This window comes from Mustela nigripes, chromosome 7 (assembly GCF_022355385.1).
Source record: "Mustela nigripes isolate SB6536 chromosome 7, MUSNIG.SB6536, whole genome shotgun sequence".
In the NCBI taxonomy this organism is placed as follows: Eukaryota; Metazoa; Chordata; class Mammalia; order Carnivora; family Mustelidae; genus Mustela; species Mustela nigripes.
Window position 1 is genome coordinate 110545977 of NC_081563.1, and position 21039 is coordinate 110567015.

General features: G+C 45.4%; 1 long non-coding RNA gene across 1 annotated transcript in view; it reads right to left on the reverse strand.

Moving 5' to 3' along the window:
- Positions 1-20511, reverse strand: part of LOC132021754 (uncharacterized) — a 63538-nt gene extending 43027 nt beyond the window's left edge. Inside the window, exon 1 of the long non-coding RNA XR_009405438.1 lies at positions 20426-20511. This is a non-coding gene — a long non-coding RNA (uncharacterized LOC132021754). The remainder of the gene's footprint in view (positions 1-20425) is intronic.
- Positions 20512-21039: the final 528 nt, after the last annotated feature.

Consider the following 21039-nt stretch of genomic DNA (forward strand, 5'->3'; position numbering starts at 1 on the left):
GCAGTATTGTCATGAATGCTGAAGGGAGACATGGCCCAAGTCTTTCCCTGAGGTCTTCCCTGATGAAGATGCAGCAGAAAGGAGGGGAAAGGAGGAGGGCTGGTGAGCCCTCATTCTTGTTCCCTTACATCTGGGAACTAGAGGGTCCATCCCTGGGATGTGTGGTTGCTGCCTGAGACTGGGAGGACACCAGGTAGAATGGGGGGAAGAGGGATAAGGCCGAGGCTGGCCACCAGGGGGCAGCTGTCAGCCCCACAGCCTTGCCAACACGCGGAGCTCCTCACCGACAGAAAGCCAGGCCCTGGCTGGCTGAGATTTTGCATTAAAAATCCCTGGGGCACCTGGGTGGCTCAGTGGGTTAAGCCTCTGCCTTCAACTCAGGTCATGATCTAAGGGTCTTGGGATCGAGCCCCACATTGGGTTCTCTGCGCAGAGGAGAACCTGCCCCCCCCTTTCTGCTTGCCTCTCTGCCTACTTGTGATCTCTGTCAAATAAATAAAATTGTTTCAAAATAAATAAATATAAAATAAAAATCCCTGCGGCGGGGGTGGGACATGGTAATTAGGTAACTCAGTCTGTTAAGCGTCTGCCTTTGGCTCAGGTCATGATCCCAGCATCCTGGAATTGAGTCCTGCATGGGGCTTCATGGGGCTTCATGGGGCTTCCTGGCTTCCTGCTCAGTGGGGAGTCTGCTTCTCCCTCTACCTCTCCCCCACATTTGTGCTTCCTCTCTGGCTTTCTTCCTCAAAATAAATAATGTTAAAAAAAAAAAAATCCCAGCCAGTAGCTGCTTACTGACCCAATGAGGGATCCTCAGGTGGGAAGGGGTGAGATGCCCTTCAAGAAACCTTCGTCCCAACAGGCAGACCCCCTAACTAACCCAGCTAGGTTTCAGGACCAAAAATGGGAGCCAATGCTGTAATAACCTGGCCTCAGTGGGACTTCCAACCTTGGCCTCAGACTTCATTTATTCACTAGCCCTTCTGCAAAGATGGTGACAAAAGCTCCCTTCCCAAAGCCAAAACCAAAGCAAAGCCTTTGAAGGCCAAGAAAGTAGCCCTGAAGAGCTTCCCCAGCCATGGCAGAAAAAAAATCCACATATCACCTACCTTCTGACAGCCTAAGATAGTCTCTGAAGTCGGCCTAAATATTCTAGAAAGAGCTCCCCAGGAGAAACAAGCTTGACCACTATGCCATCACCAAGTTCCCCCAGTCACTGAGTCAGCCATGAAGAAAGTGGAAGACAACAACACATTTGTGTACACTGTGGATGTCAAGGTCAGCAAGCACCAGATCAAACAGGCTGCGAAGAAGCTCTGTGACATTGATGTGTCCAAGGTCAACACCCTGATCAGGCCTGAAAGGGAGAAGAAGGCATATGTCCAACTGGCTCCTGACTATGGTGCTTTGGATCTTGCCAACAAAATTGGGACCATCTAAACTGAGTCCAGCTGCCTAAATCTACATATAAATTGTTTTCACCATAAAAAAATAAGTAAAAATAAAATCACACCAGTTGTGTTCTTTGACCAAGCAATACTGCTGGGAGGGAATTTGTAGTACTAAATGCTTACATTAGAAAAGAGAAATGAGAAAAAGAAGAGCAAAAAAACACAAACAAATCCAGGAGAAAGAAGGAAATAATAAAGATAAGAGCAGATATCAATAAAACTGAAAACAAGAAAATTATAGATAAAAGCAATAGACAGGGGCACCTGGGTGGCTCAGTCAATTAAGTGACTGCCTTTGGCTCATGTCATGATCTTGGGGTCCTGGAATTGAGCCCCATGTTGGACTCCCTGCTCACTATGGAGTCTGCTTCTTCCTCTCCCTCTGCCTCCCCCCAGCTTGTGCTTTCTCTCTCCCCTTCTCTCTTTCAAATAAATAAACAAAATCTTCTTTTAAGCAATAAAACAAAAAGGTTTTCCTTAAAAAAAAATTGATAAGATAGAGAAACCTCCAACAAGACAGACAAAAGAAGAAAGAGGGGAAAACAGAAATTATCAATATTAGGAAAGAAAAAGGTGATCTCATTATAGACTCTGCAGACATTGAAATGATAATAAGGAAACACGATGAACTCTACACACAGAAATTTAACAACTGAAACAAAATGAGCCACATCCTCGAAAACCACAAGCTATCACAAATCCCATCCCAATATGAAACAGATAATTTAAGCAGAACTTTAACTAGCAAGGACGTTGAATTCATAATTTTAAGACTCTCAAAAAAAAAAAAAAATCTAGACCCAGATTATTTCACTGGAGAATTCTATCCAATGTTTAAAGAAGAATTAACATCAATTCTATACACTCTCTTCCAGAAAATAGAAGAGGAAGGAACATTAACCAATTCATTTTCTGGATCTAGTAGTACCCTAATATCAAAAACAGGCAAAGACAGGACAAAAAAAGAAAACTATAGACCAATATCACTCATGAATATAGATGCTAATGTCCTTAACTAAATATTAACAAATAGGATTTTATATATATATATATATATATAAAGATATGTAGGTAACGATTTTTTTTGCTTGTTTGTTTTCTTTTTTTTTTTAAGATTTTATTTATTTGACAGATAGAGAGATCACAAGTAGGCAGAGAGGCAGGCAGAGAGAGAGGGAGAAACAGGCTTCCTGCTGAGCAGAGAGCCCGATGCAGGGCTCTATCCCAGGACCCTGGGATTATGACCTGAGCTGAAGGCAGAAGCTTAACCCACTGAGCCATCCAGGCACCCCTTAAAATATATTTTAAAAGACATATATATGTGTACCAAAAACAAGTGGGGCTTAATCCAGATAGGAAAGCCTGCTTCTGTATCAGCAAACCAATGTAATCCACCACATTATGAAGAAGAAAAATTATATCAGATGCCATGGTGACACAGCTGGTTGAGTATCAGACTCTTGGTTTTGGCTCAGGTAGCAATCTCATGGTCATGGGATTGGGCCCCACATCAGGCTCTACACTCAGCAAGGAGTCTGCTTGAGAATCTCTCCCTCTGCCTCTCCCACTCATGCTCACGCACTCTCTCTGAAATAAATATTTCTTAAAAATCATTTTTTAAAAATGATATCAATTGATGCAGAAAGGCATTTGACTAAACCTAATGTCTGTTCATAATAAAAACTCTCAGGGGTGCCTGGATGGTTCAGCCAGTTAAACATCCAACTCTTTGGCTCAGGTCATGATCTCAGGGTCATGGAATCAAGCCCCATGGGGAGTCTGCTTGAGATTCTCTATCTCCCTCTCCCCTTGCCCCTCCCCCTGTTCGTGCTCATTTTCTCCTTCTCAAAAAAAATTAATTAATTAATCTTTTAAGAAAAAACCTCTCAGAAAACTCAGAATAAAGAGAAATTTCCCCAACTTGATAAAGCATATCTACAGAAAGCTACAACTAACATCACATCTGATGGTGAAATACTGAATGCTTTTCCACTATGAAGAAGAATACAGCAAGGATGTCCACTCTCAACAGTGCCATTCGACATAGTGCTCTAACCCATGCAAAAAGGCAAGACAAGGAAGTAAACATACAGATTAAAAAGAAAGTAAAACTCCTCTGTTTGCAGATTACATGATCGCCTATCTAGAAAATACCTAGTGATTTACAAAACAAAAAACAAACAAAAAAATAAAACCTTCTGGAAGTAATAAGCTCAGCAAAGCCACAACATAAAAGATCAACATATAAAAATCAGTTGTATTTTTTTTCTGTCTCCATGCACTCAGAATGTATTGGAAAACAACACACCAGCAGGAGTCTGGTTGGAGTCCCCATGAGAGAATATGCACAGGCTAGCAAAGAACATGCATAGTGGAAGAAGCAAAAGAATGAAGGTTAGGGCAGACCAGGAGGGCCTAAGGAAGGTAATTCCATGACCTGATATTCATGAAACCTATCGTGAACGGAAGAAAATGTCCTTAGAGAGCAAGGGAGCTAGAGAGCTGGATTTTATGGGTATGACACCAAAAGCACAGGCAACAAAAGCAAAAATAAACAGTGGGACTACACACCAAAAGAACCAATCAACAGAATGAAAAAACAACCTACCCAATGGGAGAAAGTAATTACAAATCATATATCTGATATATCCAAATATTGGTTAATATCCAAAATATATAAGGAATGCATGCAACCCAATGGCAAAAAAACAAAAACAAATGACCTGATTTAAAAAACAGACAAAAGACCTGAAGAATGAAGGGACATTATTCCGAAGAAGTCATGCAAATGACCTATGAAAAGATGCTCAACCTCACTAATTATCAGGGAAATGTATATCAAAATCACAATGAGAGATCACCTCACTTCTATTAAGATGGTTATCAAAAGACCTGAAAATAACTAGTGTTGGCCAGAGTAAAGAAAAGGGAATCTTTATGCACTGTCAATAGAAATGTAAATTAGGACAGCCACTATGGAAAATAGTATGAAGTTTCCTCAAAAAGTTAAATATAAAACCACTGTAGGACATGCCAATATCACTTCTGTGTATGTATCCAAAGGAAGTGAAATCAGTATCTCAAGGAGATATGTACCCTACTGTGCTCATTGTAGCATTGTTTACAATAGTCAAGATATGGAAACAACCTATCAATCTACAGAGGAATGGATACAGAAAATGTGGTATAGGAACACCTGGAGGCTCAGACCTTTAAGTCTATGACTCTTGATTTCAACTGAGGTCATGATCTCCGGCTCCTGGGACCGAGCCCTGCATTTGGCTCCACACTGAGTGGGGAGTTTGCTTGAGGATTCTCTTGCTCTCCCTCTCCCTCTGCCCCTCCCCTGGTCACACTCTCTCTCTTTCTTTTTTTCTCTCTCTCTCAAATAAATATTTTTTTAATGTGGTATTTATTCATTCGCAGCCTGGATAAACCTAGAGGACTTTATGATAAGTGGAAAAAGCCATACACAGAAAGACAAAATACTGTTCAATCTTAACTTACATGTGGAGTCTAAAAAAAATCTAACTCATGGAACCAGAAAATAGAACAGTGTTTGCCAAGGACTGGGGAAAGGGGACAGAGACAATATGGGGAGATATTGGCCAAAGGCTACAAACTTTCAATTATAAGATGAATAAGTTCTGGAGATCTAATTTATAGCATGGTGATGATAGTACTATATTGTATACTTGAAATACTATATATATATATACTGTATACTTGAAATACTTGAAATCTATATTGCACACTTGAAATCTGTTAAAATTCAAGGGAGATCATAAGTGTTCTAACACACATAAAAACACTAACCATGTGACATAATGGATGTATTCATTAACTTGACTGTGGTCATTATTTCACAAGGTAAACATATTAAAACATCATGTTGCACACCTTTAAAAGGTATTGTACAATCTAAACATATACAAATTTATAGGTAATCATAAGCACACACCTCAATAAAACTGGAAAAAATGCAATATCATTTATAGTTGGTATAATTTATTTATTTATAAATAAATGATATATTTACATATAAATTTAACAAAACATGTATAGAACTTGTATACTGAAAACTACAAAACATAAAGACATTTTTTTTTAGATTTTATTTTTAAGTGATCTCTATCCCCAATGTGGGGCTTGAACTTACAGCCCCCAGATCAAGATCAGATCACTCACATGCTGTCCTGACTAAGCCAGTCAGGTGCTGCAGAAATTTTTAAAATCTAATTAAATGAAGAGAGATAATGTGTTCATGGATTGTGTTCACTATAGTAAAGAAGTCAATTCTTCTCAAACTGACATAGTTTAATACAATTCCTATCAAAATCCCAGAAAATTTTTATATAGACAAGATTACTCTCCAATTTGTACAGAAAGGAACTAAGAATTTGAGAAAGAATAATAAGGTGGGAAGAGTTCATTCTATTCAATGTTAAGGTCTAATATATAGCAATAATCATCAAGACAGTATGTTATCAGCAGAGAGATAGACAAACAGATTGATGTAATGGACTAGAGAATGCAGAAATAGCCCTACACAGACACAGTCAACTGACCATTTTTTCTTTTAAAACTTTAGTTTTATTTATTTATTTCAGAGATAGAGATTGAACAGAGGAGCAGAGGAAGAGAGACAAAGCAGACTCCATGCTGAGCTCAGAGCCCTACATGGGACTCAATCTCCCTACCATGAGATCATGATCTGACCTGAAATCAAGAGTTAGACACTTAACTGACTGAGCCACCCAGGTGCCCCTGGCCAACTGACATTTGATTAAGATAGAAAAGCGATACAGTAGAGAAATTTTTAGCAAATGGCATTAAAGCAATTGGATATCCATGGGCAAAAACATGAAACTAGTCCTAAACCTCACACCTTATACAAAAGAGTCCCTCAAAATGGGTCACAGATTTAGACATGGAACTATAAAAGTTTTAGAGAAGAAAATCATCTGAGCAGATGACCTAAGAGTTCTTAGATATGACACCAACATCATAATTCATAAAATCAATAAACTGGACATTGTCAAATTTAACAACTTTTGCTCTGCAAAAGATACTGTTAAAAGGATGACAATACAAGCTACAGAAAACCTGGATGGCTCAGTTTGTTGGTGACTGCCTTCGGCTCAGGTCATGATCCCAGAGTCCCATTATCGAGGCCCACATCAGGCTCCCTGCTCAGTAGGGAGTCTGCTTCTCCCTCTGACCCTCTCTCTTCTTATGCTCTCTGTCTCTCTCTCTCTCTCAAATAAATGAATAAAGTCTTTTAAAAAAGAAGAAGAAAATACAAGCTACACTATAAAAAGAATATTTGCAGACCATGTATGTGACAGAGAATGCATATCAGAATATATAAGGAACTCCTAAAATTTAACATTTAAAAAAACAAAATAATCCAATTAGAAAATGGGCAAAGGGGGCACCTGAGTGACTCAGTTGGTTAAACAACTAACTTTTGGTTTTGGCTCAGGTCATGATCTCAGGTCATGAGATCCAGTTCCCATCGGGCCTCACACTCAGTAGAAATCTGCTCAAGATTCGCTCTCTCCCCCCCCTTTCTGCCCCTCCCCCCATTCACGTACACTTGCTCTCTCGCTCTCTCGCTCTCTCTCTTTCTCAAGTCAATAGGTAAAACCTCTTCTTAAAAATGAGCTAAAGACATGAAGAGATGTTTCACCAAAGAAGAGGTACATTACGGTAAATAAGCCCATGGAAAGATGCTTAACATCATTGGCCCTTAGGGAAGTACAAATTAAGACTATATACAATATCATCACATACCTGTTAAAACAGCTAAAATTAAAAAACAAATAGTCACAATACCAAATAATTGAGAGGATGCAGAGAATCAAGATCTCTCATACATTGCTGGTGGGAATGGAAAATTGTAAAGTCACTCAGAAAATAGTTTGGCAAGTTCTTTTAAAAAACGAAGGATACTCTTACCATACAACCCAGCAATGGTTCCCCTGGACATTTGTCCCAGAGAAATAAAGAGTTAAACCCACACAAAAGCCTGTCAAAAACTGTTCATCACAGTTTCAATTATAGTAACAAAAACTGGAAACAAACAAAACATCCTACAAGTGAATGGTTACACAAACTGGTACAGTCACAGCAAATGGTATATTCAACAACCTGGGTGGATCTCTGGGACTTGGCAGGGGGGAATGCAAAAGATCACATATTGTGTACTTCCACTTGTGTAACATTTTTAAAATGACAAAAATATAGAGATAGAGGACACATCCATGGTTGCCAGGGATGAGGGATGGTAGAGAGAGGAGCAAACATGACTACAAAGGAGTAGTGGGAGGGAGATCTTTGCAGTGATGCCATTGCTCTGCATCTCGACAAGAGTGGTGGTTATGCAAACCTATAAAAGTAACAAAATAACTCAGAACTATGCATACATTGTATAGATGTCAATTTTCCATATAGTCAAACTATATGATAGTTTGCAGGATGACAGCCTGGCTCGGATTGTGTTGGCTTTGAAGTTGTGGAATGGTAGAGAAGCAAGCCCGTACTTTTGGCATGTGGGAGAGGGGGAGAGGAACAGAAGAGACACGTGAGTTTCAGCTGTGGTTACACTTCTTCCATCTTGGTGGCAAAATGTGGCAGGTGGGCTGTAAAGACCTAGAAAGCAAAGTCTCTGAGGACTGCTTACATGGCAGTTCCTGGACCCATGGGGGTCTTTCACCTCACCATGGGGTACCCTCTATCCAGAAAGCAGCCCACATCTCAGAGCCATGACACCTCAGAAACTGGTCTGTTCTGGTCCTTGGCAAGCTTCTTTGACCAATGGGGAGCTAAGGCTCAGAGAAGTGTAGCAACTTTCCAAGTATCACACAGATAGATTCTTGCATCAGAGTGGGGACAAGAATAATTCTGACATCTGAGATTGAAGGAGTCTGGTAGTAAGGTAGGAGGGTAGTAAGAGAGGGTGTGGAGAGACCAGCTAAGAGCCATCGAAATGGTAGAGGTATCAGACAAGAGGACTCAGGACTTAGAGACTTCATGGCAGAGGGGAGGAGAAAGACATGAGAGTAAGAAAGGTATCCCCAGCTGACCTCAGCCTTCTGGCTTGTACACTAGTTGGATGGGGCTGCCATTTTACCAGGACATGGAGTAAGCTGTCAAATATTCCCAAGAACTGGATTTTGGAGGACTCTGAGTGCTATCTCAAATCTGAACAGCTTGGGGTCCCTGGGATACAAGCATCCAGAGAGAGTTGTTTAGGAAACACTGTGCTGCTTGAGTCCAGGGCTCCAGGAAGGAGTCTGCATAGGTCCATGGAACAACCTTAGCACCAGGCAAGTACATGAAAAGAATGTTGAATTCCATCAGTCATGAAAAGAATGGCTGAATCCAGGTGGTAAAGGAACATGGAGGAGTGGTTTACAAAATTCCAAAATAGACCATCGAGTTGGAAAGAGGTAGCCCAAGAACTGGGTACGGGAGTTATTTAAGTGGCATTGATTCCTGCAGTCACATTGACAGATTAGAGATAGAAACTGAGAATTAGAGCCACCCTCTAATAAATGTATAATCAGTTTTTTTTTTTTTTAAAGTAAGTGGCTCCCAGGTCAATTCAATGACTCTCTGGCCTCCCACCTCCCCAGCCAAATTGCGCTCCCTACCCCACTGCCTCCTTTATAGAAATTCTGGAGCTGTAGTGCTTCTTTTCACATCCAGCAGGGAACCACAATTCAGGGCTGGGCTAACTGGCATGGGTACCCTTTGGTTCATCCAAGTCCACTACCCTGTGTCCCAAGTGTCCTTTTGCAGACCATTTGCATGTTAATTTGCACTTCTCTGCAAACCCTGGATTTCTCTTTAAAGGGCTAGTGCCTCTCTTTCCCATTCCATTCTCATCTCTTCACCCATACTCCTAGGTCATGTGGGCTTTGGTGATGAAAAAGAAGAATTCGACCTGTTTGTGGGGTCCCTAAGTTTCTGTATTCATTCAAAATCCATTATTGAGACTCCAAAATCCATTATGGGAACATAGGCTGCCCTCAAGAAAGAGGCCATGTCTTGATCTCCTACCTCCATCTTCTAACACAGCCCATATGATGGGCACCAACTCACCTTACCCCCAGGCTCCCAGATGGGAAACTGAGCTGATAGGGTTTGTGGAGAAGGATTGGGCACTGAGGATCTTACATTCTGTCAAGGACTCAACTCCTGGGGAAGAGCCCACCAATCAGAACTCCTTGCAATTCAGTTGAAGTGACCTATTCATAAAGCACAAGGCCAGGTAATAAAGGTCTTTAAGGGTAAGTCCTGTTTTCTGTCTTGGAAAGCAGGAGAGGTATCATGGGAGCATAGTCTGGAGACTGCTCTTCCTTGGCTTCATGGCACAGAGCAGACCCCTCACATACTCCCTACCCTGCCATGGAAACTCCAGGATGAGGAAAAGTTAAGCCCTTGGGCTTGGAAATCCCTCCTCATGGAAGTGATTTTATAGCCACTTTGCTTGAACTTGACACACCAGCTGAGAGGTTATCTTAGGGGTCCTGCACCCTTGTTTCAGGGTCTATAAAAGTAGAGACCAGGTTGACTCCTCCAGTCCCTCCCATTGGGCCTGCCTAACCCACACCAAGCCACACTGCACACTGTGGCTGGCTCATGGGTCAAGGTTTTGTTCACTCAAGAACTCACACACTCCAGCCAGGCCATGGGACCTTTGCACAGCCTCTTGCCAAGAACCACAGCCTTCTCTCCTCCTCCTTCACTTCCTCCTCCTTCTTCTGCTCTTACAGCTCCACTGGGAATGAATGATACTCAAGACTCAATGCATTCATCTCAAGATGCCACAGGTGTGCATGTGTTGCTCTAGCAGAACAGAGGAGGTGTGACTGCATGAACCTCTGAGGTCACCAGCCTCCAAAATGGCCCCCAATGATCCTCCCTTCCTACCCTTCATGAGCTCATGCAGATCCCTGCAACACTGAATAGAGCAGACAAGTAGATGATAGGATATACAGAAGTGTCAGCATGTATGTTTCAAATCTAGGTCATGAAAGGCTTGCAGCATGGCCTCACTTTCTAGGATCCTTTGTTCTGGGGGAAGCAAGCCACCACGTCATAAGGAAACTCAAGCAGCTCTATATAGGGAGGTCCACGTGGAGAAGAACTGAAGCCTCTCACTGACAGCACTAACTTGCCCAGTGTATGAGTGAGCCCTATCTTAGGAACAGATCTTCCAACTCCATTAAACCTTCCTGTTGGCTGGCCACCAAACTAGCTATAATTTTATGAAAGACCTCCAGCCAGAACCACCCAGCCAAGCTGCTCCTGGATTCCCAATCTACAGACACTGGGAAGATAAGTGTTTTTTTGTTCTTTTAAGTTTCTAAGTTGGGACATAATTTAGTACACAGCAGCAAATAAACTACAGTGTACGTTTTCATTTCTCCTGGGTAGATACAAGTAGAATTGCTAGGTCCTATGATATATGTTTAACTTCACAAAAAGCTGCCAGTCTTCCAAAGTTGCTCTCCCATTTTACATCCCAGCCTACACCACACACCAATCCAGCTGTTTTTCTCTAAGACCCATCTCACCAAAGACAAAGAACATTGCATTTGATCACAGGACATGGCAAGATGCAGGACCACAGTTGCACCAAACCACCACACCTTCCTCTCTAGCTCCTCTTCTTTAGGAATCAACCAATGCACCACTGTCAGAATTGGAGTGAATCTTTGGTCCTTCCACAGGGTTGGAAACCACCTACCATCTCATGATATACATGACCTTGGAAATCATCCTCTACTTTATAGTTGCCAAAGCCCTTTCCTGTATGTGCCTCAAGTTCCTACAAGTCTGATCAATACATGGACACAAATTAGGTTGCATTAACAGGAAAAATACACATCTTGTGGGCTTTTACCGCCCCCCCCCCCATCTGCAGACCATGGAGGCCTCGGAGTCCCTCAACTTGCCCAGTTATTTCTGAAAGTCCCACCCATTTCCAATGAACTTAGCACAGTGATCCCTCCTAGAAAACCAAGTCCTTAGAAGCCACTGGAGGGGCAATACCTCACCACTTGCCCTGCCAGAGTGCCCTAAAGATCAGCACTCTGGTCCCTCCTAAATTCCATCCATTCATCCCTTTGCACTCCCCAAGTTGCCAATGCCATGCCATGATAAGTTTGAATATCATAGAGAAATGTGGGGAGGATCCTTGTAGTACATTCTGTTGGTGCCCTGAGCAGATCCCCTTTCCCAGGCCACTGTACTCATCCACCAGCTGCTACAAGGCTGCCCCCTTCTCCTGAGAATTGCCTTTGGCTGATAGATAACCTGGAAAATGATACTTCCCACCATCCTCCCAACAACTGATTGACAAAAGCCTGCCCTCCTTACTTCAAGGTGGGACAACTCTCCGGTCTGTTCACACCCCAGAGCTCCCTGTGGGATCAGAGAGAGGCAAGATGCCATCTGAGACCCCATCCTTACTAAGCATCTTCCCCTGCACTGTCCTGCTGCCCTCCCTCTTTTTTATGCTTCTCCGAGAGCAGGCCCTCAATATATCACTTGCTCAAGAATCCCCATTTCAACCTCTTATGCCAGAGAAGAAACTTTTGCATCCAGAAACCTGCTATAACCTTACTTAGGTCCCAGGACCTCCCCAAGACCCTCATGAAATGAGCACCTGCATCTGCCTGAATTCCCTCCTACAAACCTCAGGGCAGTCTGTGGGCCAGGTGGTAGTAGAAATTCCACACCATTCCTCTCACTCCACTCCTCCTCCTCCCTGCCCAGCGCTCCTCCTGCTAGCCCACCCACCAGCTGCCACATGGGCCCTTTCCCCCATGCACAGCTGGTCTTCCTGCCAGACCCACTAGGATACCCACTATAATATGCATAGATGATCTATGAATCTATAGTGTATTTGTTTAACCTTCAAAACATTCCTGTTCAATGGCTATTATTAACTTTCCTATTTTAGTAGTGAGGAAGCCAGAAGCAATTTACTGCATAGCTCGTGAAGCTTAAGATTGCTTGCCTGGGCACCTTCCTTCAACTTTATCAACATAGTCTTGTATCCTTCTGCTTAAAGCAGGCTCCCAACTGCCATCAGCTTTGGGCCCCCCAAAACCTAACTCTCCCCTTGGAGAACCTGAGGCTCTGAAAGGTAAGGCAGCTTGTCCCAGGACACACACTTGCCAAGCAACAAAAAGAGAACTTGGCCCAGGTTTGGCTCCAGGCCTTTTCCTGTGCTTGATCCTATGATGCATCCTTGAAGCTTCTCACAGTCTACAGGGCCAAGACCAGCCCTTGGTCTCCCTCAACCCCCAACATGAACTTTTTTGGCTGCCAGCTGTCAGTTACCACCCTTCCCTCTGCTATGGCATATTATTGTGGGGGTCTGCCAGGCCAGAGTGGGCTTGGGCCGAGCTATATTTAAATATCAGGGTGGAAGAATGTCTGCATGCATGCCCCCAACGAATATAGACACCCACAGAGCCTCATTATAACCTGAAACAGGCCCTTTGTTTGCCTGTGTCTTCTCCATCAGCCAAGATGGCAGGCTGATAAGGTACCACAGAAGTTGGACTGTGTATCAGTTAGTTTTGCTGTGTAACAAACCACTCCAAAAACTAAGTGGGAAAACAAGTCTTTATTTAGTTCATAGTTCTGTGGGTCAACAATTTGGTCTGGGCTCTGCTGGGCAATTTTATCTTGGTTGGACTCTCTTATGCATACACTATCAGCTGCCAGGTTGAGTGAGACCTGGCATCAATTGACACAAATCATCTCTGTTCCAGATGGTCTCTCATCTGCCAAGGGTCAGCCTGACTGTTCACATGGTGACTGGGCAGAATTCCAAGACAGTGAGTGGAACTGAGCAAGGCCTCTTAAGAACTAGGCTCAGGACTCAGACACCATCACTTTTACCACATTCTATGACCCAAAGCAAGTGACTGGTCAACCCTGGTCGTTAATTTTAGATTAATTATCTTATTTGAGATACTTCTATCTAGATCTAGATTAACTAATCAATAAATTGATAAATCCTGTTGGTTCTGTTTCTCTAAAGAACCCTAATACACCAGTCCAAATTCAAGGGATAAAGAAGAGATTCCTGATGGGATAAGTGGCAAAGTCACACTGCAAAGTGTGAGTGCATAAGGAGAGAAAGGGTACACCATCTTTGATAATCATTGGTCACAGGCTAGGTTTGGGAATAGGATGGGATTTCCTGCGGGTTCTGCTGGGCCACTCAGGTGGAGCTTCCAGTCACTCCTATCCCCTGCTGGGTATCAAAGACTTCAGAAACAAAACTATTTCTAAGCCTCCCTGAGCAAGGAGCAACTCCACACCTGGATTTGAAAGTTTGTCTCCCTCTCAGACTAAGGACTTCCTGAGGGCTGTGCTGTCTTCCACCGTTCAACTCTGGACTCAATACGGAATGGAAAATTCAGGTGAAAGAAAGCTGATCTACTCCCCCTACAGGATAGAACAGGTTCTGAGAACAGCCAATAGCCTGATTCCTCCAAGTTTTCCCCAAGTGGTTAGCACATGACTGGGATACCCTGAGCCCCCATAAATGATCCTTGAATGAACATATGACCAAGTGGTTGGCTCGTGTTCAATTCTGAACACACACAGACTTCAGTGTTGAGGTCTGGGTCCTCTGCTCCCTGTTTTGCAAAGGGTCCCAGTCCCAAGTAACCAGGACAAGGGGTAAGGAGTTCAGACTTGCCCAGCCCACTTCATAGTCCCCTTGAGAGACCTCCACACTAACTCCATCCCATTCTATCTCTGCCTCTGCTCAGCACACCGTGCCCCCACAGCTTCACCAGTTGGCCACCTCCCAACTCCTGGCCCCATTATGTCTTCTGCTTACCCTCCTCCTAGTCTCTGGATGCCCCATATAGATACTTGGTAAGGAAGCCAAGCCTTGCCACATATACATGTCCTGCAACTCACCCTTCCCCTAGATATGGCTCTGGGCTCTGGGCAGAGAATATAGCAGGCAGGAGGATGGGATAACTGGAGTCAACCTATAAGACACAAAGGGCAGGCCCTTTCATGCCCCAGAGACCCATGACAGCAGGGGCTGGACTCACAGGCTCTGAGCTCTGGCCCCTCAACTGTCATAAAGCTGCTGTGTGATTTGAGCTGTCGCTTTGCTTCTCAGTTTCCCCAACCATCAAAATCAGAGGATAATTATCTGTAGTGTATTTCTACAGGCTTCCTGCTCATCTCCTTGGGGCTTTGCCGTATCAGAAAGCTCCAGCTATCTTCCTACTGCATGTCTACACTTGACGGTTCTCTTTCCTGAGCTGCAGAAAGCCAAGAAGTGGACTTCAAATGCCAGGGAATAAGCATGCCTTGGAGAGCCCTTCATCTGTCCCTCACAGGAAATGATGGAGAAATACCCTGGCTGCCTTGCCCCTCTGATAGGACCATATTCTACTCTGAGTCCAGAGTTCTCTAGGAGGACTAAGTGCCAGCTGCCCACAGTGGAGCTACCTCCATAATATGTCCCATATGGACTACTGCCCTCCTGTCTCACTTCCCCACTCCCCCATGGTGCATTGAACTACTTATGCTCAAATCTTTGTCTCTCCCTTCTGGGGACCCCAAACTAAGACATCCTTCCAGCCCTATCTATGCCACAATTATCCTGCGGCATATTTGTTCACACCTGGAAGGGGCTACCAGCAGGTGTCTGGACCCACAACTGGGCAAGGGGCCTCCCAGTTCTTACCCATAGTCATCTTGGAATGGCCACCAAGCCCTGAAACTGAGGACAACAGATGCTCAGCACCAGTATTCTAGAATGAGCAGTCAGTGAGTCACCATCAGTTGGGCAGCCCTGAATCCCGACTTACTTAGAGGCAGTACAACTCATTCCTCTTAAACAGAGGACTGGGGAGGAGTTGGGGGTGGGGTAGGGAAGCACACTGCTGGGATGACAGGTGTCCCTCTAGCTCCTTGAAGCAAGGAAGCCAGGAGTTCTGAGCTAAGCAATGTGTCAGTTTGAAAACCCCTCCAAGCCTGGCCCAGAATTTCATTCTACATCCTATCCATTCTGAATCTCTACCTCATCCCTTCTCTCCAGCATGATGGCCCCCCAGGTGGACGGCTACCATCACCTACCTGGCCATCTTCAGCCACCTCCTTTCTCACCTCTCTGTCTGCTCTCAGCCTCCTATCCACCCCTATCCATCCTTCTAAAGTAGATTTTTCTAAAACGGGCTAGCAAACAATCATGGGCCAAAAGCTGTCTGTGGCCTGTGAGCTAAGAATGGTTTTTATGTATTTACATTTTGTTTTTAAACAAAACAAGGAAAACTATGTGACACAGATGTTTGCCAAACCCTGCTCTAAATCATAAATCTCAGCCTGCTTAAGGGAGTGGCCTCCCTGCTGACCTCCTCCCACACACTCACCCCTACACACCCTAGCTAGGCCTGCTCTCTGTGCCTGAAATACCCATCCTTCCTCTCTCCTGTGCTGGGTCAATTACCTACACTTCAAGTCTCATTCTAAGTATCTCTATGACCAGGCATTGTCCTATTGGTCTCAGCCCATGCCTTGACTTCCCCTGCTCAGCTCTGTGGGAGGGTGGCTGGCCCCTGTAGTCTCCTGTGTAGGCTGGATAACAGCTAGGTTTGGCCAATGGATGGGAGAAGGGAGGGCAAGAAAAAGAAAGAAGCCAGGATATTCCAGGGTCTCCAACCACAGCTGGACCTCGTCTATGGTTCCTGCTCCCAGTGGGTATACCTACCATGGTTCCCACTCCCACTGGGTAATCTGAGCTCAGCAACACCTCCTCCTCCCTCCTCCTCCTCCTCCCCAGGGTGGTAGCAGCTTCCTGCTGTTGCTAATCTCTGGGCTGCCCCTGGATGACTTCTCAGCTCTTCCATGACCTATGTAACCAATTCCCAGCATTTAATTACCTCTATTAAACGCTGGTTTCGGTCTTCCTGGTAGGACTCTGACTAATAAGCCATTCCTCCAGAACCACTGACCCCTGGACAAGCTCAGGCCCCTGCGACTGCTCCAATAGCACCCTTTACTCATCAGGGCAACAAGCAGGCCTGGGATGTTTCTGATGTTCTAGGGCAAGGGGCAACCAATGCCAGCCTGCTGGCCAAACCCAGCCCACTGCTTATTTTGTAAATAGATTTTTACTGGGACACAGCCACACCCACTCATGCCTGTGTTGTCCAAGGCTGCTTTCAAAGACGAAGTTCAAGAGCTGCAATGGACCCCATGTGGCCCACAAGGCTGAAAAGATTTACTATCTCGTCCTTTACAGAAACAGTTTGCCAACCTTGTTTCAGGTAGGCCCTTACTACTAACATGTCACCTGGGGCCCAACAGCCCAGCTTCGCCTAGGAGCTTGTTAGAACTCTAGAATCCTGGCCTCCACGCCAGACCTGCTGAGTAATAATTTGCCTTTAAATCAGATCTTCTGGTTGAGGCAACTGTCGCCGATGAAGTTTGAGAAGCGCTGTCTGGAGAATTCACCCCCTTCTCACAGCACTCTCTGTGCTCATCAGGAATTATTGACCATCTACTGGCTTGTCTTCCTCTACCAGTTTCCTGCTGGGTCATTGGCCCAGAAATGATCAAAGCAGTGACTCACCGATAAATAAATAGTTGAAGAGAGCCATGGACGCTAAAGAAGGAGAGAGTTTCTTTCTTTCTTTCTTTCTTCTTTCTTTTGATTTGATTTTATTTTTTAAGTAATCTCTACACCCAGCCTGGGGCTCAAACTCACCACCCTGAGATCAAGAGTCAAACACTCAGTCTACTGAACCAGACAGGTGATCCCAGGAGGAGAGTTTCAAAAAGTACAGTTACCATGTTTTCCATCTCCAGTTGGCAGAGATGAGGAATTTGTTCACACCTGGCATTGGGAGGATAAGGGCAACAGGCCGTCTCTCCCTTGTCAGCACAACCTCCCTGGGGAGGTCGATTTGACAATATTTATCAAAATTACAAAAGCATGTAGACTTTGACCTTGCATTTCCACTTGCAGGCCTCTGTCTGCCTGATAGACGTGCACCTGCAGGAAGTGACAGGACTCCAAGGTATCCATTGCACTCCTGTATGCAAGGACGAAAGACTGGACACAACCAAGTGTCCATCGGAAAGAGATTTGCTCATTAATTTATGGTATCTAACAGAAGTATGCAACTTCAAAAGAGAAATAAAGAACTGGAGCTACTTCCAAGGCATGTTGTTAAGTGAAAAAGGCAAAATACAAAACAGCACCACCGCAGGTGCTCGGACAGGACACGGAGGATATTGTATATTCATCAAATATCCCAGGAGAGATGTACACAAACGTCAACAGCACTCGTTGGCCATGGGAAGGGATCATGGCCTTGCAGGGGGCGGGGTTAGGAGATTTTTTCACCGTCTATGGTACTTTTTTAATTAAAGGAAAGAAGGAAGGAAGGAAAGGAGGGAGGGAAGGAAGGGAGAGGAGAAAGAAAGTGAAAGGAAGGAAGGAAACACAGAAGGAAGAAAGAAAAAAGAGAAAATAAAATAAAATAAAAAGAAGAGTCGAGGAGAGCCTGCAGGAAAAAATAGAGAAGTGTCAAAAAATATTGACACGTTTTAGATGTCTGGTCCAGTGCCTTGCTACTCAAAATGTGACCCACAGACCAGCAAGCATCAGAATCACCTGAGGGCGAGTTAGAACTAAGAGATTCCAAGCCCCATCCCAGATGGACTGAGTCAGAACCTGCATTTGCACGTGAGCCCTGGGGATTTCGCGCATGGTGCTCTTGGATACAGGCTTGTCCAGGCAACAAGAGAACTCGCTCCCCACAGCACCACCTGGTTTGCACAGCCTGTCACTAATAAAACAGCTGCCTTTCCCCCCTAACTGGGGCTCCGTCCCAGTGAGACACAAGGGGCCAGGCTGTTCCCATTAAGGGGGAGGTTTTCAGCAGCTTCTCTCAGGCCTTGGCTGGCCCAGAGCCCAGTGCCCTGGCAGGTCCCCAGCCAAGGAGACAGCTCACTTCCTCCTCCTGGAGCCACTGGGACTGCTCAGAACGGAAATATCTGAGAGTTCTCCACTCCCCCAGTTATAAGCTCTTTCCAACATGAATAAAGATGCATCTGTCTGGCTCAGGTTTATTCCTAACTGGTATTTATTTATCCATCCACCCGTGCCTCTAGGTCCCTGGTACCCTGACCCAGTGGTGAAAGGAAGGCAGGGGAGGGAGTGCACTGGGCAGGCCCCGTTGGAGAAGGAGGGGGGAGGAAAAGCCAGGAGCTGGGTGGCTGCCTCTGCCTCCCTGATCCGCCTGACCCGCTCCAAGCCACATCTGGACACCACATCTGGAAGCAGTGACGCCACTGGACTTTCAGAGCAGCAGGGAGGAGGATGAAGAGAGGAGGGGGGAATTGTGTTGACGTAGGTCCAGACCACCCAGGAGTCTGCCATTGGAAGGCAGGGAGGCTAACCTCTCCCACCCCACTCCCACCACCACCCCCAACTCCAACTCTCTGAGCCCAGCAGCTGAGGGAATACAGAACTGCTGTGAGCAGAAGTCCTCTGCAGCAACTGTCCCAAGCCTTCCCCTCCCCAGGCTGGGGGTGGGGGGTTACTCCAGAAGGCCAAGTGCTCTCTCTTTCTGGATCCTTCTACTCCTCCCACCTCCTAGGCAAACCCTTCCCCTCAAACAGAACCCTAAGTCCTCATCTTCTCCCTTCATGTGCCTCCCTAGATTCTTCCCTAGGTCCCTCATGGCCACCATCCCCAAGGGGCTAGTGTCTCTCAAATGAAAAACAAAAACCAAGCCTTAAAACCACTCAGAAGTGAACAGCCCAGACGAGTTTACAAAATGCTTCCACACACTGGGGCCTTGGTTTGTGGCACCGAGCCCAGGAAATGTCAGAGGACTGGACAAGGTCTCCCGGCCTGGAGCCCAGCAGGGACCCCAGGGCTCAAATCCACAGGCACACTGCAGTCTCCCAGGCCTCCAGGGCCTTCCCCGAGCAGGACTCCAAGCCACACAGGTCTTTCTCCAGCAGTTACCCGCTGGCACCCCCAACTCCATGAGTGGCTATGCTAAGTTTGGTGCTAAATTAGCAATGTCAGCTGTGGTTGTAATCAGAGCGAAACTGAGCAGGGAGACCCCTCTTGGAGGAGGCTAGGGTGTGAGGAGGCTAGGGTGTGCGCACACACACTCAGACGCCTGTGGGCTCCAAGGCCCATTTCACATCGTGGGTTTCGTCTCCTTCTCTCTCTCTCTTTTTAAAAAATTTATTTATTTATTTATTTATTTGACAGAGAGATACACAGCGAGAGAGGGAACACAAGCTGGGGGAGTGGGAGAGGGAGAAGCAGGTTTCCCACCTAGCAGGGAGCCCGATGCGGGGCCCAATCCCAGAATCCTGGGTTCATGACCTGAGCCTAAGGCAGACACTTAATGACTGAGCCACCCAGGCACCCCTTGATCTCCTTCTCTTGCTGAGGCCCAGGCTCTGTTTCATGCTGGGAGACATTCCACAGGCAGGAATGTGGGCCCCTCCTTCCTTGAAAGCTGTTTCTGTCTAATGTTCAGGCTAGATTATAAGGGTTAGGTCCGGCCCCTAAGTCCAGCAGGACTGGTAGGCCACAGTCTGCACCTTCAGAGATGAAACTAGGCTCCCTGGCTGGGCTGGCTTGCCCTGCAGCTGCCCTCTGCAGCTCTCCCTGCCCTCGCAGGGGGCTCTCCCTGCCCTCTGGCTTTCCCTTGTGGATTGGGCTGGTCATGGGATAAGCTCCCTCTGGCTGTCTGATCACCAGTGTGGCAGGACCTGATGAACCAGAGTGACTTAGGACACCGTCCAGGTCTCTCTGACTCAGCCCTGGGCTCTTTCCACACAGCACTGACCAGGCAGGGCGCTTGGTCTCAAACCACAAAAATGGCTTGGAGTGGCCCAAGCAGAAGAGGGATTTATTAGAAGATTACAGGGTGACTTACAGGATTGAGCAGAAGAACTGATCACTGGAGGAATGTGGCCGGGCATTGGCACCTCTGACCGTGGCTGTGTTCTTGGCGCCGTCTGCTTTCTGTGGCCTCATCTCAGACTCAGCGCTCTGGGAAGCCTTCCAGAGAGGCTGAGCTTGGTTCTGGACCTGCACTCTCGTGGCTGGAGAAAGTAAGTCCACAGTGTTGGGTGCCCCAAGTGTAGGGGGGTTGATATTGTGCAACTGAAAGAAGGTGATAAATTCCCTCACACCACTCTATCCTTTTACACCCTGTTAATAAGGACCTGGGTATTCCAAATAGACCCTCATTGCAAAGGTCATTTGCTTTTTTGATTGTGCCATTTTTAAAAATTGAAGTTTAATTTACACACAGTAAAATGCATACACCTTAAGGATTCCACTCAGTAGATTTAAAAAACCTGTCTATATATTGTGAGACCACCGCCCAGATAAAAATAGAGAACATTTCCATCACCCCAGAAAGGTCTCGTGTGTCGCTCCTCATCAATCCCAACATCCTCTCCAGGGGGAATGACTGTTCTGATTTTAGCTTAGTTTAGCCTGTTCTTGAACTTCATATAGAAAGAATCATACAGGGACACCTGG